The sequence below is a fragment of the Thermobia domestica genome, chromosome 14, assembly GCF_964235325.1.
Source record: "Thermobia domestica chromosome 14, izTheDome1.hap1.1, whole genome shotgun sequence".
NCBI lineage: Eukaryota > Metazoa > Arthropoda > Insecta > Zygentoma > Lepismatidae > Thermobia > Thermobia domestica.
In genome coordinates this window covers 13,693,889-13,719,878 of record NC_137467.1, presented here as the reverse complement: position 1 = coordinate 13,719,878, position 25,990 = coordinate 13,693,889, and the positions used below count along the sequence as shown (strand labels likewise).

Below are 25,990 nucleotides of genomic sequence, written 5' to 3'. Positions count from 1 at the left end.
GTTGTCCCTAATGTCTAATTGGCCACACTGCCAACCATTTGTTAAGCAGTTGCCAACGTACCATACAGTAGTTTCTACGGATAAAGTAAAAATTCCGGGAGTAAACTGTTGAATAAATGACAACAATTGGTTGGTTGCTCAATATTCAATTTTTAGTACCTTGGGAGAACGTCCTAACCATGCAGATCATTACTCTACATCGGGCCTTCCAAGTGTGGCATCAAGAGAAACAGCCTCGCTACTGACAGAGGATGTTAATACAAATCAAATGATCTATTATTATGATCAGACAAGTGGGCCTTATTAGGATGGCGTCCCTCAGCGATCGCACTGCCTGGGGAATTGGAGTGGGAGAAAGGAGAGGAAGGAAGGAAGCGTCCTGGGACTATTATTTTGGGTACTATGCCGATATTTGCCTAGTATGAATGAGAAAAATCCAGGCAAAACCCTACTCAGGATGAAAGGGATGTTAAACCTTTCCGACTGAGTGACCTCAACGGAAATCGATTCCAGGACCGCTAGCGCCAAAGGTGAAAGTGTTAGCTACTACCATAATTTTTGGTAGTTCTTCTCAGCCCGTCTTAGAGACATTTCCCACGAAATGTTTTTTTTTTCATAAACTGATGGCCAGTCGTTGTACACTGCTAACATTAGAAGCTTGAGCAAGGAGTCTAAAATTAAAATTGAGAAATTGGTGGGGAAAAGACCTTTAGGTAGACCAAGAAGAAGGTGCAACAAACATACAAATCATGTTCTTAAAAAAAGTAACAACAGCTATGTAGGTAGGTAACAAGTGTTGTGAAACAAGTAATTTGGTTCACCTAAGAATTCTATTTGTTTCGGTGGCAATGAACATTTGACTTGAGTTATAATGGTATGAGATCCTATATTATAAATGTAGAGGTATAATATTTTTAATGAGAAAACATTTTGTTTCGTACGAAACCACTAACTTATTTCATTAGTATTAAAATTAAACTCTTACAAAATAGATTTCTGCTGACATCTATTGATAAAAAACAATATAATTATTTGTTTAGAGTACCCTTAAATGACAAACGTGTTCGAGCCCCTTATATGTGTTGTTGTCTAGCAAAGAGTGAGGGTTATGTATTATTAGGCACATCTAGTAGATGGTAGCGACGTTGCAGAGGGCGCCAGGGGTAGTGTCTCGGGCGCTCGCCCGTGAAATTAAAACAAACTTCGCGTCCTCATCGACTGGGCTCTTATACTCCACGGGGAACCAGCAGCAAAATTAATCCAATTTTCACTGTTGGTACTTCAACTGAGAACTACATAGCATGTCTAGTGACCTTTGAATGAACTGTTATTTCGCCACGGTTCCTGCCACCAATTACGGAACACAATTCTACTTTCCGGCTGTTCCTTCACCTCCCCCTTGAATAAAACAAACAAAAAAAAAGTGAGAGATAAATTAACACATTTATTCCAAAAGAATAGATATAGTGGCGTGAGAGATGGAAAAATAAATAAGCGTTGTTCCCCCAAACTTCAATCACATTTAACTTCAATCTAATAATATCGGTTGTTTCATCTACTTCTTCATCAATTCTAGACTTCCAACTTTCCTTTCTCATCCAGGAATTAATCTTACAAGGGAAGGCCCCACACGGTGTTGGTCAAATCTGGTTCCTACATAGCACATCTGATAGAGCATATTGAGAAATGAAAATGTGCAAAATATAGGATATCATGGACCAGAAAGATAGGAGCTACGGGACTTCAAAATTTGAATATAAAATAAAATCATGTAAATATGTAAGTTCAAAGTAAATATCTTGAAAACCGTTAAAACAGTCAAAAGATGTACAATGCAATGAGAACAAAATTGTAGTATTGGGAAACCACAGTGTTGCCATAGATGAAGCAGTGTTGCCAACTCAGCATAAAAGTATTTTGTTTGAAGTAGCACCATACACAAATGTCCACAAATTTACAATGCACTCTTATCACTAAGCATAACAGTGAAATGTAGTGGTACAGTGTTGCACACTGTTGGAGCTACGTGTGCTCTAAAACGTACAATGGAGAGGTCTGATATGTGGCAACAGTGGGTAATAAAGGAATCTGGGTCTTATATTATGCATTTAATTGAAATAGATAATAACACCAGTAGTATAACATAGCAAAATGTCAACAGTGTCACAACATATTGATGCATTTGAAAAACGAAATTGAGTGATTCCCTTATTGTGACAACTTGAAGGACCTTCCCTTACCAGGGGGGGCCAGGAGCGCACCCAAAGGGGGTCGATTCACCGGGTCCGGGCCCTCCTCCCAAAACTTCTTAACTCAACATACATTTGTACCTTTCTCAATAAAACTATACTTGTTTAACATGGATATGATTGATGTAGCATGAAAATTTAATCTTACACTTCATCTGTACTCTTCTCTTATAAAAACAATCTAGTATTATCATTTTTCCCCCTGAAATTATAGGTGGAAGTATTTTACGATTACTTATTGTCTTTTCGGGTGAAGAATAATAACCATTCAATGCTAATTGGACGTCGTGTCGACTAGTATTGGATAGTAGTAGCCGCGAAATCCGACTTTTCTGTAAATTTAGTCTAATTTTAGGAGTAATTTTACAAATCTTCATAATCTTACAAATCAACTTATCCTCATATTGGATATTTGGATCCCTCTGAAAAATAAATTCTTGCGTACATGTGTACGTGATCATTGGAATTAGATGCTTGAGTTCAAAAATATATACTATCTCTATAGCTACTAGGACACGAAAAATCAGTTTCCAAAACAGGTTTGGTTTTCTATCCAAAAACAAGTTTTTCAAGTTTCAAAACCGGTTCAGTTTACTTATTTCGCTATCAAAAACTGTTTTCCTTTTTCACTAACTTCCCTTGAAAATTAGTTGTTCAATGACAAGAAGGGACACCGCCTTTGGCAAAAGATCACACCGATTTCAGTAAAAGCGTAATATTTTACTGGAGAAAAGAAAAACAGTTTCGGTTAGAAACCAACCGATTATGGAAAACATCCCGTTTCTAACGCAATTGTCTTTTTTTTTTTTTTTTTTTAATGATCCAGTTTCTCAAGATAAATACGAACGGGGTGCAAAATGTGCTTTTTTAAATAGCGTTCCGCTTTTGGCTCGTAATAAGATAATAATTACAATAGAAAATCAAATATTATTTTCAACGAACTTAAAAAAAAAAAGCTGTGGGTTTTCTCAGGATTCTCCCGTTTCCTCCCACTTTCTTCATTCCACCATTTCATTCATTACTCATCATCACCGTCTCCTTTAGCCTAACCAGCATAAGCGTGGGACGTGAAACTCAAAGACTTTTTTTAAAAAGCTCGTTACATAATTCTCTGTGTCCATGTCTGTCTGTTATTTGCAAATTTTCCAAGTTTGAGCCCCCCCATTCGATAGAGCATCAAAAACTAGCTGAGAAAATGAAAATTTTCGAGTCACTCTTACCGTTCCCCAGAAATTCGCCAAAAAAGTTCCGATTTTGGGAGATTTAAAGAGTGGTATCTCGGAATCGTAAGTCATAGAGAGAGATGACATTGGTGCTGATCAATACCTGAAAGGATAGAAAACGTTTTAGTACGAAATACTAAACCGTGACTGCTGGCCAACTGGCCACCGATTCCCAGATATTGGCTAAGAAAGTTCCGATTTCGGGAGATTTAAGGAGTGATATCTCGGGAACCTTAAGTCATAGAGAGATCATGTTGGTGTTGATCAATCCCTAAGAGGATGGTGAACATTTTGGTGCCAAATAGTAACTGGTGGCCACTGGTTATATCCGCACTTTTAGTATATATTATAATGATTTTATAGGTAGAGACTAAATGATGGTCCGGGCTAGTTTTCCCCTTCAATTTATTGTAAAAATTGCTAATTACAAATGTCTTTGATTACAAAAAGTAAAATAGTGTCTATCTCGTTATTGACCAGATGAGAGGAAATAGGTGTTTTGCACGGAGCCCCTTCTCTCAAAGCGGTCTCCAAGGCACCTGCTGGTTCTGGTGAGTCTTGAAGGATAGCCCCCTCAGCCCAATGCAGCTTCGCGAGGTTTGGTTGTAGAGAGGACCCCTAGTCCAGTGCGACCTCGGGTAAAAGTCCAATGCCCCCCGCCCTTAGTGAAATGCCACCTCAGGGCAGGTGTTGGTTAGTTGATCAATTGGTCGACTGATGCCAGGTCCCTCGGTGGTTGGGCTTTTATTTGTCCTCTTCGGGTCCTTCCGTGAGATCCATCTTCTTTCGGCTTCGCTCGGTGTCTTTCGTGTCGACTTCTCGTCTGCTACACTGTTTACAATCAATAACACGTGTTGTATTGACATGTGCTTCTGCCGTGATATGGGGATCCTTACAATATGTAGTGATAGAAAGTGGCAGCCCACTATAGCTAATTCAATAACTTTCCTATTACGCAAGTTTTAAATATGTAAGTGTATTATCTACTGAATTTAATCAAATAAATTAATATACAACTTCACGTGTATTTCGAAAAAAAATAATGCTTTTTAAATTCGTTCTGGCAATGCTTGTGGACCATTCTCAACTGGTTTTTATCTGCTTTTAAGGTAAGTTTTACTAATTCCAGTAATTAACAGCAATTCGTTCATAATTACTCACATTTCTTAATAATGTCTCCTTTAGCCATAGTAAACTTAATCCTAGGACATTGGAAGAAAAGGTTTTGATTTCGTTTTAAGGTATTTGATAGGACGAAGATGCTTAAATGCACACAATTGATCCCATTGAAAGTATCAGATTGACTTGAAAAATTTTACTTAAAAAATATATATATACTGTAAAGTAAACAGAAGACTATATAATTTGACTAAATGAACTGTAAAAAAACACGAGTCCCTAATTGTATAATTTGTTTTATATTATCGTCTCGAAGTATTTCCCCTTGGGATGCGTTTTGTCTCTTTTTTCAAAAAAATAAAAAATAAAATAAAAGAAAAATGAAAAATGTGTTGTAATATTGGTCGGGGTATAAGACTAAGTCGAAAACGCATCCTGCTCTTTTGTATAATGCAATTAGGCTCATAGTAACTTAAAAGCTAATCCTATTAAGAAGAAGAGAAGTAGAGGGGGGGGGAGAACTCCGCTCTTAATGGAGATCTTAACCAAGGCAAAAATATCGTTATTTTATCCTTCTCTTTTGGTGCCACGAATTTCCCGCCCCTCTTCCCGGACCCCCAAGAGATAGACAAAGACAAAGAAAGTTAATAGAGAGACACAGTTAGTACAGAAGGGTAGGGGTGGAGTGAGAGGGGGTTATGAAGGTAAGACAGTATGCAGATCCTTTACCCCTCCCCCCATTTGATTCCCACCACCGCCTAGTTTTTCTTTAAAGGTCTGGCGTTTCGTTTTCTTTCCTTAACTTCTCCATCGTGGAGACATTAAAGGCTTGGTTAAGAGGCCACTCTGTCATTGATATTACACGGGGGTGCTTGTTCCATCTTCATTTCGGCTTTACGGATAAGTTACTGTGTTGTAAAATTTCAGAGGAAAGAAAGAAAAAAAAGGTTAAGAAGAGCTGGAGTTTCTGTTTTTTTTTTTTTTTTAAATATAAGAAAGGAAAAAGAAGGAACAATTTGAAATTTGAGCCAGAGTTAAGATCAAATATGTCCGTATGTTTGTTCTTAAAATTTAAACATGATACGATTTTTTTTTTAATAATGCTCTTTTTATTCCTTGTAATTATGACTTTAGCGTCAATTGAATTTTAAGTTTAATATCCTTGTAAAGAGGACTTCCAAATTATGCTATGCATAAATAAAGGAAGTCTTAAAGCAGTGGTTCTCAACCTTATTCCTATCGCGACCCCTTATTTTATCACATCCTCTTGCCAGTAACCCCCTTATGATTTCTGATTTGTAATAAAAACCTTGTGTGGGATTTTTTATATACCTATTGCGGAGATCTTACGATATCCATCTATGTCTATAACAGTAGAATCCATTTCTTGTATATAGTGGATAATGTAACTTCCCTAAAAGCGATTGGATTAAAACCAAATTTGGCCAGTTTCCTCATATTACAAATATCGAATCCGATTCGTCATACTGTTTCAAAATGGAGGCCGTTTGAAAATTTTAAAACTTCATAACTCCATTAATTTTGGGTCAATGATAACAAAAAATAAATAAGTGGTTTCTAATTTTGGTTTTAAAACGCCTGGACAGTTGTTAAAGAAAGTTCTTGAGTATTTTAAATGACTTGATGATGTGCGTCACGAAGATTGGACCAGACATTGCCGCACTAGTGAAATCATACCATGCTCAGGTATCCCACTAGCTTTCAATTTTAATTGTATTTCAATATGCAGGTTTTATTGCATTTGTATTTTTCTTGTTCCCATTAGTTTCATATTGTATATTTTTAATTTAAATTGACTTTCAAACAACTCTGCACCTGTTGAAAATGTTTAGTAGACCTTTTTTATTGTTGTTCTTAACAGTATGTACTAAAATAAAAATATGCCTATCCGAACAAAATTCAAAATAATAATTAAAAATATTTTTCGGTATTATATTCTAATTATATTTGTTTCTTCCGTTTATCTTCGCGATCCCTATGAAATCCTCTCACGACAGCCCACGGATCGCTCCCCCCGGGCTGAGAAACCCTTTCTTAAAGAATGATGAATTCTATCAGCCTTTCCACCTGTCAACAGGTATCAGAGTACTGAATATAATAAACTTTATTTGAATATATCGTACATTATATATCTGTGATATGGGGCCACAGTGTATCAACGTGCAGCGTTCATCTCTAGTGTGTGAATTCCCTGGTTCGATCCCAGCTCGCGGCAAGTGAGCTCTGTAGTGGACTAAACAACATGTACCTGGGTTTTCTCGGGGTTCTCCTGTTTCCTCCCACACTCTTCATTCTACAGTTTCATTAATTTTTCATCATCACCGTCTCCTTTAGCAAACCGTGGGACGTAAAACTCGAAGATGTCATTTCATTTTCAAAGAAGTGACATAAAGCACTATACGATTCCTATTGTGTCGATTTACATTACATTTTCCATTCCTTTTTGGATCAAAAGATTCAATATATTTCAATCAAAAATTTTGTTGTAGGCCTTAGATCTGGAGAACTACATATAGTGTAGCCAAACCAATGTATGATGTGCTTATTTCGTAAAAATTACGAAAACTCGATTTAGGGGCCGTTCAAAAATTTTATGGCCCCTGATCCAAAAACTAATTATTGGCCAAGATCACAATCTTTTGATCTATTTTTGGTTTCCTAAAATTATCATTATTTACATGCAATGTTACACGATTATGTATAATAAAGTCAATTTATTAGCATCTTAACGAGTAACGGAGGCTTTAATGGTAGATATCTACGGTATATCCAGTTCCTACTCTTGAAAGAAGCGTAGGAGCAGTTACATTTCACTTCGTTAGATGGCACCAAACATCATCGAGTGGTTGACATCTACCGGAGGAAATTGAAACTTCTAGTCCATGATTCTTTTCATTCTGTACCAGAGTTAATTTATGTACACTCTACGTAAAAAAAAAGGCTTCTCACAATTTGAGAGACAAAAATAATTTAAGCTTTTATTTATATATTTTTGAAAGTGTATAGTAAACTCATGATATATCTATCATACTCTGGGGTCTGGCTGGTCCCCCAGTTTTTATCTTCTAGATCCGCCCCTGGTTTCTACTAACAATAACATACATGCTCCTATCACGACATGCATACAAGTAACAATGAAAAACAAAATTTTTAAAAGAGTGATCTCTGATCATATTGTAGTTTCAACTTGACTTTTGGGCAACATTTTAAAACCTTTATCTAGAATTTGAATTATTGCGTAGCGCTCTTAAAAGTTCATTGTAAACAGTAGCGTATTTAGGGGGCTATGTGGCTCAAACCCCTTTTGCAGAAATATGTTACGTTTTCGCATGCTACATATAACAACAATCCTCCTTACCATTTCTAAGAATTTCATTGACTTTCAATTTTCTTATGCTCTTTGTTTAGAAAAAACACTGTATTTGTCAAATTTCATTCCGTATAAGAACTACGTTCTTTTCTTCTTTCTTGCGTCCATTCTACTCATCTGTTTCTTTTCCTTAGTTGTTACTTTCTTTCGTTTCTCCTATCATACTTTCGACCGTTGTTAGTTGTGATTTAAGTGGGCCGTTGTGAGTAACACCAAAACTAAGAGGAGCTGATAAGCGGAACTGGTGTTCTACACCATCTTGCACGGACATGAACATAACGGGACTTGAGTTATTATAGCAAAGCAATATTTACATCATTTGGTTATAAAGAAAGGTAAATGTTTGAATTTAAAAAAATCAAGAGGGGGGAGTAAGTAGCCAGGGAAATTAGGTACGCCAAGAGAACGTTTCCTTTTTCTTCTATGAATAGAATAAACGATTAGATTCACTGCCAAATTTGTGTGTGTATCGCATCAGATAAGATTCACCAGTCTGCAATTCTTGCCATTAAAACTGCAATCAGTATATTTCAGCTTCAACTTGTTTCAACATTTTCTTTCAGGTAAAAAAAACGTACACAGATAAAATTGAATATTTCCATTTTTTCTAAAATGAAAGTAGTTAAGTTGAAATAAGATTACAAATATTTAACGTGTATTTGTAGGAGCGTCATTTAGATTCGGCTGGGGGGGGGCTAAGATCCTCCACCGACAGATGACTTTCACGTTCTTTCCTAGTATATTAGTAGACAGTCGATTAACATATATTTAATTCTCAAACTCAGGTGGACAATTGCCCCATGCTTCCTCGTATTGTGCATAACCCCCCAAAACAAAATCCTAAATCCGCCACTGCCTCTGATCATTGATACACCTTAACTTTTGGGCAACATCTTAAAACCTCTTTCTAGAATTTGTCTGAATTATTGTGTATCTTTCTAAAAGTTCGTTGTAAATATGTGTCGAACGTGGTATCATCTATGCATGAGTTTTGATTCACTATACTTAATACTATTTACTTATTAAGAAATTTATTATTTTTATTTTTTGGTAGGTCAAAACAATTAATAAATAAACATTACAATTGAAATGTCTAAATTATGTTTTTTTTGCATAATATACTTTTATTTGCTTCGAAAAAAAATTATAAATAACGTATTAAGATAATCTTTTTTCTAATATTACAGACACTTCACCTGCACTAGAGTAACGCGACCAATTTATAGATACCTCACTTGGTAAGTACAAGATTCAAATATTTATAGCCTATCATTTTTCATTAAAGAAGATGATCACTAAACTCATAAACTATATTTTTCTTTCTTTTTTGCGTTGCACAGATCACGACCTTTTAGTTTCGGTACCTGAAAGTATTGACCGAAACAGAGCTATCATCATAGCATTGCTTCTTTTTTCCTTAGTTTTTCATCATTCATCTATTTTTCTATAACAAAAACAGTAGAATTAGAAAGTGAGGGGAAAGGGTGAGGAAAGGAAAATGAGACACACAGACAACGAAACAACACAAAACAAAACAGAAGGAAACAAATAAAATTTGAAAACAATAAGTTTTCAATATCTATATGTACAATCTAAGGAATGAAAAAGATGAATATCAAAATTAGTTTATGCTACTCTCTTTTGCGTTGACTCGAGTTAATACTGTCTCTAATCTTTCAATTTATTCATTATTCATAAACTTAAAATCTTTATAGTTAACCTTCTTTGTATGTTAGTAGTATCTCCTTTCCTGGTTCAGTTTTTTTCATCATTCATTGCTTTTGTAGTTTTTATACTTAACCTTGCTTGTATTTTAATGTTATCTCTTCTCCTGGTTGTTCAAGTTTTCACCATGTATGACTTGTTTTTCATCTGTTTTCGTTCTCTCCTGTATGGTAAACACTTTCATTATGTGATTTTCACTGTCACTTTTATTTATTATTCATTTACCACATCCTCCAAAAATATTTGCTATAACACATTACACTAACACTTCACTAACACTACACAACTTACGTATAGTTTTCACTCTTATGTGAACTAAAAGTTGCATTTATGTAGATATGATTTACACCTTAAGGTTAGTATTATTTTCACTTATAACACTTACACTTTATCTTCCACGTTATTTTATGTATTTATTTCACTTTTGTTTTCACTATCGTTCTACACTTTCACTTTCACTTACTCTTAAAACAACAATTTCCAATGTTCTACCTATTTTATATTTATATAAATCTATTTTAGTGCATAATGTTACCGGTTGGATTTCTATATAACGACAGACTTAGGCATACCGACTTGAGGTCCAGGGCCCACTCGGATAACTTAGTGCAGGCCCTGGTCAGTTTTGTCCTTCCGCCTTGTACTCCCAGTCCATTTGAAGGTGGCATTGCAGATACTGGATTGTGCTTTCGTTCCGAGACATTGTTTATTAAACATGTTTATATATTTACTGTTTACACAAAACATACTTCCAGACACACACGAAAGAAAACCAAACGAAACACACACACTCCCGATACATCCGGAGTTCCTATCCGGTTTTATTCGAGGATATATCAAGTGCACGCATACAGTTTCTTTCTGGGACACGAGGAATGCTAACGTTCCTGTAGGAGTCCTCCGGTCCAGAAAGATTCACAGCCACTCTTCCATTCATTCAGCTACACTATTATAACGTCATTCCTATTTATGTGTATCTTCGGTTATTTACAACTTTTTATCATTTGTCCTATTATATTGTTCTCTTCTTAATTCTAAATAGTTCTTTGTTATTTTGCTTAATATTCTGTAGTCCTCTTCATTAGCTATAATTTCATTATGTCCTTCCTTATTTGATCTCTTCCGTTCTTCTAGTAATGGACACCATAATATGTGATGTTCTGGTGTGCCTATTTCTTCGCATTGACATCTTGGATGGTCTATCTGTCCTATTCAGCAAAGATGTTGTTGAAATGGGCCACGACCAGTATGAAAATGGACTAAGCCTAAATTCGGATCAAAATGTTTTCATGTTAATCTTATTCCAATATTTGGGATTATCCTGTATAATCTTCTTGACTTATTTGTTTCCTGCCAATCATTATTCCAAATTTGTTCTATTTTATCATGAGTTGTTGCTTCTTTACCTAATATTTCCAATGATTTAATTGTATTTGATTTTTAAGCCAATATCATGCCGCTCTTTTTCTAATTATCAGACTTGTTGGCTTAAAGCCCATTAAAACAGAGCTATATACGGTGTTATGTTGAAAGCTTCACTTAATCTTACTAATAGATTACTTTGCGGTCTGTCAATGCTTTGTCCCAAAGTTTTATTTTCTAGTAATCTGTGTGCCCAGACACTTGAATCATATGCCATTGAAGAAATTAAGAGTGTTTCTTGATATGTTCGGATTATTTTTCTTCGCAATCTGTATTTGTAGTTTGCTATCGTTACTAATTTATTTGCTACTTTGTGACTCCTATCGACAATATATTTTATGTGTGGCCCAAAACTTAAATTCTCAACTTGAATTCCTAAAATATTTAAATACGTCGATTCTTTTAAAGTTATTAGTTCCTATCTTAATTATAGGATTTCTACGTAGTTTGGTCGCAAATATCATATATTTGGTTTTCTTTTCAGATAAGCGTAATTTAGATTTTTTACAATCATTTTGAAGTATGTTGATAATTTGCTCTGTCTTAGTTTCTAATTCATTACGTGAGTTTACTGAGGTTATAATGGCTATGCCATCCGCAAATGCTATAACTCGAACTGTAACGTCACTTATATTTAGGGTCTCGAGACAGGGTTGTAACTCAATATACTACATAAGTGGGCCCAAGATTGATCCTTGACGACAGCCCTTCTCCGTATTTACTATAAAATTGCCTTGCTCATTTGGTATTATGATTTTCTTGTCTGTGAAATAATCCTTAATTATGTATTTTAGATACAGTGGTAAACCCATTTTTTGAAGATTGTGTATCCATAAGTTGTCAAAAGCGCCTTCAATGTCTATAAACAGGTCCAACGAATATTTACTAGCAGATTTTCTTACTTTAATTTGCTTTATAATGTATTCAAAGCATCTTCTGTTGATTTACTCTGTCTAAAACCAAATTGTAAAATAATCATTAACCATGTTTCTAAATTTGTTTATTCTATTTGCTATTGTTTTTTCAAATACTGTGGAAATATTCTTCAGGAGGCAAATAGATCGGTAGGAACTTATATACATGGGGTCCTTTTCTTGTCCTTTTAATAATAATTTCAATTTTGAATCCTTCCAGCTGGTTGGAAGAAGTGTTTGTTTCTTTACTAGTACAGGGTTATTATAAATGATGGACCCATTTTTAAAGATGTGTATTTTTTAAAGTAAAAATCCAAAATGAACAATCTTTATACCAATGGAAAGTGGAAGTTTCAAAGTGTTTTTTTTTTTTTTTTTTGCAATACATTATAAATGTTCAATGTGTCCACCGCCTGCTGCACGGCAAACATCTATGCCGTAGCTGAACTCGTCTCACACACGCGGTCGGCCTGTACTTTTCCCTTTACACACACTTCCAGTCTGTTGAAATTACGTAAACCAACGCTTAATGCTTTTTCTAGTAGGTGGTTCAATACACAATTTTGTACGAAATGCCCGCTGCACTACAATTTGTGACTCACTTCTTGCGAACTCAAGAACGCAGAAAACCTTGTGCTCCACGGTAGCCATCTCACTCACAACTGAGAGAGAAACGAATGGCTGCGGCGGCCTATTGCCGCGCGACCTCTACCGGCCGCTTCGGGAACCATCATTGCCCACCGATGCTTTCAACCTTCCTCTTTCCATTGGTATAAAGATTGTTCATTTTGGATTTGTACTTTAATTACTACGAATTTTTAAAAATGGGTCCATCATTTATAATAACCCAGTATATTGAATAATCTAGTTAAATATGGGATACAGATATTTTCTTCTTTTTATAAATTTCATTACTTATTCCATCAATTCCGGGCGCCTTTCTATTTTTCAATTTATTTATAATTTCTTCTACTTCATTGTTAGATATTTGATCAATATTTTGTTGTTCTTCTAGTGAATTGATATTTTCATATTGTCTTCTTAATTCTGATTGATACTCCATTTCATTTTCTTTTATATCTCTTGGGAAGAATTTATTTGATAATTTGTGTAGTGTTTCCTCTCGTGTTTGTGTATAAGATCCATCGATATTTCTTATAGTTGATAGGATTGTAGGGTTTATTTTTTGCATTATTAATATGTAAGGAAGGCCCCATGGATCGATTTCAATGTTTTTCTTTAAAAAAATTTTCCCCAACTTTTCTTCTTTGCTGCAATTATTTCTTCTGTATATTTCTGTTTTACTATTCTATAAATAGCTCGTCTTCTTTGCTTAAGTATGAGCGATATGGTTGCTTGATAGATTTTTCCTTTCGCTCTCACAATTTTCTTCAGACATTCTAATTTTGGTGTCCAAAATACATTATAACTTTGTTTTATATTTTCTTTCGGAGTAGATTCACATATAGCTTTCTTGCGGCATCCTCAATCTGCAATACCATGCTATTTATATCTTCATTTGTTTCTAATTGTGGTAAATTTAGTTTTTCTTCAAATGATTCCCAATCTTTTTTTCCCGAAAATTAGGTTTTTCGTTTTGATCTTCTTTCTGTTCTACTACTAGTTCAAATGTTATTTATTACCTCATGGTCACTTGTAGTGATTTTATTTAGAACATTCCATTTTCTAATTTTATTTATCATGTTATAGATGCATATAGTAACATCTATAAAGGATTCCTCTCTTGGCCCCACAAAATTTGGGTAGTTCCCTCTATTTAATACTAGTAGCCCGTTTTGTTGAATAAGACATTAAAGTGCTTCTCTCTTCAAGTGGTATCTGTAATTAGAGAGCCTCAAATTCTGGATTTTGCGTTCGCATCAACCGAAATTATAAGATTTTTATTAGGATGTTGGCAAAATAGATTTTGTAATTTCTGTAGAAAAATATGAATCTCCATGCTATATTGAAAATAAGAGCTTATAAACCAAAAGCTGTATGCGCCATAAGAAATCTCTGTGCAAACCATCCAGTTGTCACAATGTTGTGATATTTTTAAAATTACAACTTCTTCTTTCATAACGACGATAACAGTCTTTCTATCATTACCTCTATATATTACTCCCGTAGTAATTGCAAAAGAAACAAGTTTATTGTTCGCAATATAAGATTATTGTATTGCGATAATATCAATTTCATTAATTTCTGCATATCTTTTTAATTCCATCATTGCAATTTTGGACCTTCAGGTATTGTTCTGCAAGATGTTTAAACATTTTTGATATTTCATGCATATTTAGTATGTACTAAAGGATTCTTTCCGAATTTACTAAAATCAAAATATATTCTTCCATGTGCGTTAACCATCTGTTTATAGACATTTTCCAAATTCTAGTATATTCCTCTTCTTTCAAAGACTTCATCAACTAGACATTCTATTAGCTCCCATCCATTAGCTGGTAAGTCATAGATCCTTAGTTCCATTCTATCAACCTCCTCCAATACTGGATATGTGATGCTTCTTCCTTTTTCGTGTAAATCCCTCATTATCTGCCTGAATGCTACAGTTAAGATTCGTTTATTTTCAAGTTAGCTAATTTATATTTATGATCTATTTTCTCATAAAGAGGACGGGGGTCAGCTATAATTGGGCTACCTATTATTGTTTCTGTTTCTGTCCAGATTATTATACCATCCTGTATTGGTTTTTCTTTTTCCGGAAACAAAAATGTTTCTTCTCCCTGAGTAAATGAATCTTTTAATTGGGGTATTGTTTCTTGTTTTGCCATTTGAGATTTTAAATATCTGTTCCTAATCCTATTTTCCAATAACATTTTAAGTTCTCCGTCAGTATTTTTGTTTTCTTTCAGTATTCTGAACTTCATTGTTATCCGTTTGTACTTAGCTTCGTTTCGTTTTCTTTCCAAGAATTCCTCCATCCCTCTTTTGTCTCTTTTTAATTTTGGTTGGTGTTTTATTTTTCCTTTTTTGGGTATTGATTTTGTGTTTTCAGCCATAATTAATCTTGCTAATTATTATTCTTTCTCTTGCATACCTATAGGAAACACATTCTTCTGTATTGGGAGCTTGACATACTTTGTGTCTTAATTGGCATGAATCACATGTTTTTATCTTTATCTTCGTTTTAAGTCTTAGAGTTCCACAATACCTGCGCCTTTGTTTATCTTAATTATCGCAGTATTTGCTGATGTGACCAAATTCTTGGCAAACAAAGTATTTAGGAACAACTATAAAATCCTTTATCTTATGTGATTCATAATCCATATAAACTTTATCTTTGTTTATAAGGATTTTTCTTATTTGCGGTGTTACTTCTACAACCAAGTGACACTTTTTTGATTTTTCTTACCTGCTCTAAAGCGAGTTTTTATGTATCCTGCTTCTTCCATTTCATTATCCTCAAAGTTTGGTTCTATTAGTGCCCCAATTAATACTTCATTCTTAAGATCTGATGTTACTCCGTAAATGATCATAAGCGAATTCTCCTTCCTGCTTTCTTCAAAATTAAAATTTTTCTTCATTTCTTCTTTTGGATGTTATTTATGTCTTCTTTTGTTGCTGTTTCTAAGACAACGATATCTTTTGTTGTTCTTACTCCGGTGATTTTTAGTTTATGTTTTCTTGGATCGATTGTTCCAGTTAATCTTTGCACAGTTAGTTTAGTTGACTGTCCTTCATTGGGCTTAAGTATCAAGGAAGGTTTTGTTTTCGCAGTAACTTTCATAATATTCTGTTGTTTCTCTGTTATTTTCCTTCCAGATTTAACTACATCCGACCATGTTGGTGCCACGCCTTCTTCTGTTTCCATTTTCTCTAACCTCAAATTGTCTAATTTCTTAGATATCTTCCGCAACCCTTCTGTCTCATATGTTCGGTGTTTAATTCTTTTCCATTCTTATTTGAGGAATTTTTTTTCCTTGAGGATAGATGTTTCTCGTAATGAGTTGGTTTCTTGTTCAAGTAGACTTTTCCTCATTTGTTTTATCTCTTCTGTCAGTTTCGTGTTTTCCTTTTCGAGTTGGTTATATTTATCTTCTAGTATCCTCAATTATCACATAATAAGTGAATTATCACTTAATAGTGCATAAGTTTTTTTTTATTAACATAGAACAAAATGAACAATTAAAATAATATTTTTCAGTGCGAATATTCAAAGCATCCAAAAATAAGAATAACCTGAGGCCAAGGTTGTGTGAACTGGAAAATAAACTTTCCCATAACAAGCTATAGCGTAACACCTAGCTGACCTCGATATGTGCATCTGTGATCTCACAATTGTTTGCAAGAAAAGTTAAAAACAAAATATCTGGCGATGTTTTAGTGGGCAAATACACGGATTTTCTAAAACTGAACAGAAAAACAAAAATAACCTTTATATTTGTATACATAACAATAATATTTATCAGAAAGCTATAATTTGAACATTTTAAGATTCAAAAATATAGTGCCAACTAGTTGTGACAAACAAGGACATTTACGAGTATAAAAAGTTAGATTTTATAAACCAAGAATCATTCTTTTGGAATCATTCATTCGGAATCCACCATTTCGGATTCACTTCGTTCCGTTCAGAGCTTCGACATGAAGTCTCTGAGTAGCTGTCGTCAGGACATTAAGTATAAACTCAGAAAGAAAGTATAACTAAAGTATGGTATAATATGACAAGTCAAAATTATTTATTAGCAATTTACATGTTTTGTAGTTACTATATGCTTCTTTCTTTTCGTGTTTTACTTGTGTATTTGACTTATGTGTTATTGTTTCTTTTATTCTGAATATTAATTAATTACATTGTGCAATCTTATTATTTTTATTCAATCTCTTTTATTTTACTATCTGTCACATCTGAATGAAATGTCATGGATCATTTGGGTAATGGTCTCCATGTGACAGGCAATACACTATAACTCTAATCCCACTATACTACCCGTTCCATTATTGTGGTATACTTTACCCTTTACAAGAATCAATTTTATCTTTTTTTATATATGTTACAATTGTTTAATTTTTTCCTGTACTTCTCATTTGCTTCGCTACTGGTTTCGGATATTTCCAACTCCATAGATTGACGATCTCTATCCATTTTATTTTTTTTTCTTGTTTCAATTTTTCTATTTCTTTTTCTTGCTTCTCAATAATTTCTTGTTGATTTTCTAAGATTTTCTTATCCTCCAGATGAGATGCTTTTTGACCGCTCATTAGGTCTTCTTGAAGCATCAACTTTTCTTTTTGCAGAGCGTCATATTTGGCTTGTTAATTATTGCTTATTTTCTACATTTGGATTAGTTTTCTTTCTAATTCGTACCTATCCTTGACCCAGACTGCCATCCGTGATTTGAGTTTGTCCAGATGTATGCGTTCAATTTTCTTCAAATCTAGGAATCTTTCTATGTAGAAAAGTTCTTGTTCATAGTAACTCATTGTATCAAAACCAAATGTTTCTACTACAGTTCTTTTTGCTGCTTGTTGTTCTGGTGATGCTTTTTCTCTACGTCTTTTTCTTCTTTCCTCATTCTCCATTTTAGTTTGAGATATAGTTAAGATTTGTGTTCCTTATTGGAGACTGTTCCCTTGTCTGCCTAGGTTCTTGAGTACTTTATGTACTCGTAGGAGGTTCTTCGCTGCATTTTTACGCCTTAATTTTACGGATAACCTGCAACACTCTTACGTGTGAAGAGTTGGATATATTGCAACTGTCATAGGTGCTACTCTACCTCGAATTGAGTATGATTCTTAATATAATGGGATGATCGACTAGATGAAAAACGCCGTGTATGTTATCCAATCTGCCGTACACAACTGTCACAAGGGTTGTCTAACCGCTAATAATGTTAAAGACACCTTTGTATTGGTTCCTCCACATGTAAAGCCAATGTCCGTGTTGAGTCATGTGTTTTTACTTTTTAAAATTATTTTGGCTTTATAATGTTACGTGTAATTGCCTTCAATATGTTTAAATAGTAAATTATTAATATTGTTTCTCCTTACATTTCTTAAACCACTTCGTCAATTTTCACACTGTTTTTCTCTCTAGCACTCACCACACATTCACAAATATAACGATACCACACACTACAAACTACACGCACTTTTCCTACAAAAACCTAGTTCCCTTTAGGAGCACAAAGGAACGTACTTCTTCCCGTTTTCAATGCAAGAATTCAAGTCGTCAATGCTTTAACTCATAAACTTCAAATTAATAAGTATTATAAATGTTGCAATACATCCCCTCATATTGGAAGCATCGCCTATTTGTAAATAAAACCACGTATTTGGGCCAAGCACCTGCAAGCAGCCGACAGATGCCGTCATGACCGATAGAACACGAAGAGGTCACGAAGCGATACGAAGAGAAACTCTTCAACGCCTCCATAGGCTTCGCTTCCAAAGACTTACTATATAAACGCTCATCTCGAAGCAAAGGACGTCAGTTGTTAACCCATCTATCTCTTCAAGCTGGTCATCACCTATCTATCTCTCCAAGCTGCAAGGATAGGAGAGACTATTCTAACCCTACCTCTGAGCTTTGGTTATCCCCTAATGACATACACTCGTAGATACAGAACATTTATTATACACATTGGAAAAGTACCACGTTACATTACTTTTCAACATATTCACCATTCAAATTGAGGCACTTGTCTAACGTTTTACAAGGTTTAAAATTCCTTCTTCACTCCCGTCTAGGATTGAAGCCACTCACTAATAGCATTGTAAAGCACATTGCCGTTGTCGAAGCGGGGCGACGCAAGCCACTGTTTCATGTGCCTGCCCGATTGGTGACTACAGATGGGTGTGGGTGTCCACTTCTTGTCGCATCGTGCACGTAAGTTCGTCCATCTTTAAACACGCGACACCATTTATGTCGTACAATACCTTAACTCAGTACGTTTGGTCCGTACAGTTCGCGAAGAGTCGCAGCTGCCGAAAGTTTTTTCACACTCAGGAGTCGTATTATCGCACACACTTCACATCTGACGGGTTTTTCTATTGCAGTGTTCATTTTCAGTTATTATAGCGGACGAGGAACTGCAACACACCCTTCTCCATCTACTGCTCACTGTGTACTTAACTACTGCACACAGCGCCTCAGGACTGACGTCGCTCTTCCGGACAATTTCTCGCACATACGCAAACTGAGATTCTTTTATATCTGTATTGCCCTCGCATATTGACTTAATTTCTTTTATTGTTTGTTCTTTTCACTTATACCTTAAGCTCGCAACAGACACAAACAAATGAATTCATTATTTTAATAAACTAAAATGTCGTACTTGATTAATACAGGGTTGCACAGAGAAAAATCCGTTATCCGGACAGCGGTATATTGTACAAATATACGGTATCCTCTTGCTTACTATAGAGATCAGTACGCAGCATACGTTATCCGTATGCTACGTAGGCACTGCCCTTGGATGTTACATCATGCCGTTGCAGGATGTCTGACATCTAACAGTTTTCCGTATATCACATGCATATACTTATGTTACCTTCGTCAGCTATATGCAAATAAAGCTATATGCAGCTATATGCAGCTAAAAGCAAATAAAGAGCGGAAAGCAAATGTAATTTTAGACACAATATGAGATAGCAACAGATATCAGTAAATAATTTAATATCCCCTCTTTGGCTAATTGATATGGTATCTCCCAGTGTCTAAACCAAAGTCCTTCACATTAGACCCTCTCCACCTAAGGTTTCGGTGATAGTATAAAGGTTTAGAATAACGCTATAGAGGACTATGTTATGGAAGTCTTTTTTCGAAAAGTAAATCAATGATTTGTATTTTATTCTGGAAAAGTTTTAAATAACTTCCTGTACTTTTTAAAGACTATAATCTACCTATTAAAATGCTACAACAGCAATTAAAAGCGCCTGAGCTCCAACCTATAACTTTAGCTTTGAAATCTTTCATTTACGGTTGTGTGTGATTTCACGTTTAACAGAGACAAACATTTTAAGTATTCGTACTTTAAATAGTCTAAATTAGTCAACTATATCTTTTTCATAAAGTTTATGATATAAAATCATTGTTCAAAGCCTTTGTATTTTAATAAACCTTCTCTAAAATCAATGCATGTGAGTTGTGCTTCCATCTTCCGAGTTCTTTTAAACTATGTTTATATGTTTGTGGCCTTCCTTTCGACAATGAGATCTCGGAAACTACAGGCTCTAGGAAGATGACGTTTTCACTTATCAATTGGAAATTTTGCGTAGATTGTCCAGTTTTAATTGAATATTTTTTTTAAAAAACATGGTCATTATTTCTTTATTATATTTTTTAAGAGTACGCTGGAAGCGTTGAAATTAAAAAGCAAAGCATCATATCCTATGTGTTATACATTCCAACACAACAATGTTGTATACTGGGGTTGTATATGTCTCAGGCGTTTGTTCCATGGCCAAATAATAGTGAAACAGGAAGGATAACCTTTTCTCGAGTCTTAAGATAAATCTTTATTTTTTGAGTGTTTTGCCCAATGAACACCATATATAACTGACATTATAATTAATTGTGTATGTAATGTATTTGTTTATTACATACTGCATGCAAGAAGAAAAGAAACACTGGTCATACATGAATTAGAAACTCCAACCGGAAGCAGGCTCAAATCTTGCAAACGGTGCGAGATATTGAGAAAAAATAATCGAAAAAAGTCTCCCCTTTATGATACCCCTTGGCTTTTTTTAAAAAATCAATACGTCTTTCAATTATATCTGTAAAGGAACATGTACAGATGTTGTAAGGAATGATAAGGAGATTTATGCTCATATGCGAATGATGCGCTGGTAGAGAGCGCAGGTTCAGCTAGTCTATATATTAAAATGTTAGGTTTTATATGTTTGTCTCGAATTCTTTCGACAATGTGATCTCGAAAACCACAAGTGCTAGAAACGTGCCGTTATCACTGGTCGATTCCATATTTTGTGTACAGTGTTCATTTCTTATTAAATATTTTTTTTTTAAATGGTCGCTATTTCTTTATTACATTTTTTTAGGGGTACACTGGAAGCATAGAAATTTTAAAAAGGTAAAGCACCATATCTTATGAGTTATACATTCCAACAACATACAATACATTTGTATACGAGTTAGTATATCTATCCAGCGTTTGTTTTATGGCGAAAGATAAACATCTTCCAGTCTAAGATGAATCTTTATTGTTTGGAGTATTTTGTCCAATGAACACCATATATCACCGACATTATAATTAATTGTGTTTGCTTATTACATACTGCATGCAAGAAGAAAGAAAACACTGATTATACATGAATTAGAAACTTCAACCGGAAGTAGGCTCAAATTTTGCAAACGATACGATATATTGAAAAAAATATCGAAAAAAATTTCCCCATCACGGTATCCTTTTCCGATTTTTATCAAGATGTCTTTCACTTGCTTGTGTCTGTAAAGGGACATGTATAGATGTTAGGGACAAGCAGATTCACGCTCATTTGTGAATGATGCGCTGTGTCGAGAGCGCAGGTTCAGCTAGTAACAATTAAAAGTGATATAGAAAAATATTCCTTTCCTATTTTCAACGAAAATTTTGTATTTTGTGTCTGGAATCGTTATCAGTTTTTCTACTTTTTTAATATTTCGTTTCTTTTTCTTCTCGTTTTGTTGAAGAAGAGCACTATACGTACTTTTATGACTCCTTGGAGCTCAGGGACATTTATTTGTTGGATTTCCTCACTTCCTCTCGAAAACTTTCACCCGATCCTTTTCTCCCACTCTCCACCACACACAAACCGAGTGCTAGCATCCGATCTACTGCCCTCTATCGCACAAACAAACAACAATATAAACGATATCCTGAAAGCTGGGTAAGAATCAGTGATACCAATTCTACGGAAAATTTCCCTATTTCGTGACAAAATAATATTAATAAAAAGTGCACACGTGATTTGGCGTGTAGGAGTAAATGAGACATATTAAAAGTAATGTAAACCAGTTTAGAGGTAGTTCTACAGATCATTTCCGAGGTCTGAGAGCTGACAAAATGTACATAATAATAATAATAATAATAATAATAATAATAATAATAATAATAATAATAATAATAATAATAATAATAATAATAATAATAATAATAATAAATATTCTTCCATTATTGGCAGGTCATTGCCGCAATTGAGAAGCATCCATGCTCCACGGCTTTCCACCAGACACGGCGTGGGACAATGGGTCTGTGAATCAGTGGATGAAGTGGGTCAAGTTTTCTGAGTGGGTCAACAGCATATGTCCCACTACGACCCACCGACTCACTCTGACCTACTGACCCACTCTGCTCACTGCATTGTAGATAGCACTGAACACTGGTCAATTTGTCTACGGTTTACTTTCAAGGCCTTCATTTCCCTTTCTTTTTCATTTGTTTCTGTTTACTTACCTGACAAGGCAATTGAGAAGCATCCATGCTCCACGGCTTTCCACCAGACACGGCGTGGGACAATGGGTCTGTGAATCAGTGGATGAAGTGGGTCAAGTTTTCTGAGTGGGTCAACAGCATATGTCCCACTACGACCCACCGACTCACTCTGACCTACTGACCCACTCTGCTCACTGCATTGTAGACAGCATCTTCTGAACACTGGTCAATTTGTCTTCGGTTTACTTTCAAGGCCTTCATTTCCCTTTCTTTTTCATTTGTTTCTGTTTACTTACCTGACAAGGCAATTGAGAAGCATCCATGCTCCACGGTTTTCACCAGACACGGCGTGGGTCAGTGGGTCTGTGAATCAGCGGATGAAGTGGGTCAAGTTTTCTGAGTGGGTCAACAGCATATGTTCCACTACTACCCACCGACTCACTATGACCTACTGACCCACTCTCCTCACTGCATTGTAGACAGCATCTTCTGAACACTGGTCAATTTGTCTATGGTTTACTTTCAAGGCCTTCATTTCCCTTTCTTTTTCATTGGTTTCTGTTTACTTACCTGACAAGGCAATTGAGAAGCATCCATGCTCCACGGTTTTCACCAGACACGGCGTGGGTCAGTGGGTCTGTGAATCAGCGGATGAAGTGGGTCAAGTTTTCTGAGTGGGTCAACAGCATATGTTCCACTACTACCCACCGACTCACTATGACCTACTGACCCACTCTGCTCACTGCATTGTAGACAGCATCTTCTGAACACTGGTCAATTTGTCTATGGTTTACTTTCAAGGCCTTCATTTCCCTTTCTTTTTCATTTGTTTCTGTTTACTTACCTGGCAAGGGACGTATGCCAACCGTGACAGCTAGATATTTATGCGAATTGGTACCCTGACTAACTGTGGATCGCTAATCATCCTGGTAATAGTAACACGGTGCGAAAATACCTTGTTTACCCGCTACGTATAATACATATACCAAGCAGTGACCGGGTGAGGCTGTGACCGGCTATTTGAAAAGCTATAAGTTTGTGTTGAGATGGCAACACTGCTTGCGTGATGCTACTGTCGTGTTTTGGTCGAGTATTAGGTTACCTGCATACATTTTTCATTTTCTGGGGTTTTCCGGCGTTTTTGTAGTAGAACTCAGCACAACCTCACCCGGTCACTGCTTGGTATATGTATTATACTTAGCGGGTAAACAAGGCATTTCTGCACCAAGTGAGTATCACCACGATGACTAGCAATCCACGATTAGTCAGGGTATCAATTTTCATATAAACATCTAGCTGTCACGTTTTGCATACGTCCCTTGTGAGATGAGTATAGCTAAGTGGAAAAAGAATTTGAGGCATTTTTGGATATTGATATTTATAATTATAATAATAGCAATAGGACTTATACTACTACTTGGCTTTCGAGACACACAGCCTGTGAGTTTTTAGAGGAGCTAACTACTGGAAAAAATTCATTTTTGTATTACTGCAATATGTAAATTATTATATAAAAAAATTGAATGTAACTATGTGTGCCTCATCATCACAGCCAAACTGCAAAGTCAAATGAAATTACTTTTCGTATATAATCTGGCCTTAGTCCAAACTGGGATGTTATCATATCACTTTCATTATAGTACATATCCTAAGGGGATAGTGGGAATCCGAATTTTTGCGAAAAAAATTGAGTATCTCGCAAACCGTTAAACTTACGGAGGAGAATACTCTTTACTAAAAATAAACAGAACGTGTCCTAGCATTTTTTTTTCAATTCTCCTTTATGGGGGGGGGGGCACTTTATATATATGGAAAAATGGTAGTGCGTTTTCTTTGTAAAAATTATCGAAAACGATCGATATAAGTTGAGAAACAAATTAAGAATAAATTATTAATTGAGAAACAAAAAATACAGTGCTTCGCTTCGTATACCCATTGCTAATTACTGAAGCTTATGTTTATTATTTGGAGCGCTTAGAGCACAGGGCAATCAATCTATAAAGCTGCGAGAAAAATAGACGTATTAACTACGCGGAAATTTTAACCCTTTAATTGGCAAGCATTGATAGTATTACCATTAAAATATTTAGTTTGATTTTATGGTTGAATCATGTCTTCCTGATCATAATTTTGTAATTTTTAAAGATTGTTTGTACTTTGGTTACAAAATACAGGGTGTTCATTTCGAAGCAACATTGCCATAAAAAAGGTCTTATGTGTAGCTACTGAGCAGCATTGCCCTATTATAGTAAAATATCCTAAAATACTCTCAGTATTTACCAACAGTTTCGTTGAAATATTTTCCTACAGAGCAAGAAACCACAAATAAAAAAAAAAAAATTGCGGAATGTAGGAGATAAAGCATCTACAATACAAATTTTGACTGTCCCTGTTGACGAAGATTAGAAGTATCTACAGAAGCGACCCGCAAATCATGTAAATGAACATTGTAAAATCAAGAAGGAAATACTTGTACCATGATAATTTAATTAAAATTCTTCGTAATTTGGACCATGACAACACTTTACAATTTTATATGGTAAAGGTCAGATCCACCGTTATTGTAACAGAGCGGTGCTTGAGTGATTGATCGTCGAAATTCAAACTCCGATTAGTGATAATTTCACAGCCTTGTTTTATTACAAGTGTAAACTCTTTAGTCAGTAGAGAAGAGGACGTGGATCATGTGTCAGAGTTGATGACGATGAATTTTGGTGAGTCAGAATAAGTCACAGTGGATGAGAGTGGTTCATGGTGGGTGGTAAGTCGGAGTGGGTCATGCTGGGTGGTGGGTCAGAGTGGGGTACGGTGGGTCAAAATGGGTATTGGTGGGTCATGGGTCAGAGTGGGTATCTGTGGGTCGTGGGTCACGGTGCTTGGTGGGTCAGTGGGTCGTTTTCATTAACCCACACCGTCTCCACTAACTTCTTTGTCTTCAAGTGCGATATTTCTGTTTTGAGCTCAATCAATTTCTAGTTCCCTTCGCCTTCTCCCTCTCTTTCCTGCCACTATACCCTCTAACACGTACCTCATGATTGAGTTTCTTCTTAGCCAATGTCTCAACTAGATTCCCCCACCACCACCACCATTCGTAAAACCTTGTTATTCGTTTTCCGCTCGATTCAACTAATTCTTTTCATTCTTCTTCGCACCCACATTTTGAAAACTTCCATTCGTTCTTCATAATTTTTTTTGTAATGCCCATGTTTCTGCCCCATACAGCACAATACTCCACACGAAGCATTTTATAAATCTTTTTCTCAAACTTTTGTTCAAAGTTCCACAAAATAATATTTTCTTCTTCCTAAAGACTTTTTTCCCCCGCCATTCCTATTCTTTGCTTTTATTTCACGTTCGCACTCCATATCATCACTAATAATACTACGCAGGTATCGAAAACAAGTCATCTCTTCTTTCTTCTCTCTCCCTCATAGTTAAACATTTAAACAGAGATAGCTAATAATAGGTGCGCAAGATGAGTTCAGCTCGCGAATAGAAATGTGATTTTGTATACTGGAACAATATATTATAATATACTCTAATGGGTCAACTA

The 25,990-nt window shown here is 35.3% G+C and overlaps 1 protein-coding gene across 1 annotated transcript in view; it reads left to right on the top strand.

Annotated features, from left to right (window-relative positions):
• The window catches only part of LOC145669530 (uncharacterized), a 535,876-nt gene that overhangs the window by 281,562 nt on the left and 228,324 nt on the right, over positions 1 to 25,990 (top strand). The window contains exon 2 of the mRNA XM_081737711.1: positions 9,170 to 9,220. The gene's annotated coding sequence lies outside the window, so the exon portion shown is untranslated. The remainder of the gene's footprint in view (positions 1 to 9,169; positions 9,221 to 25,990) is intronic.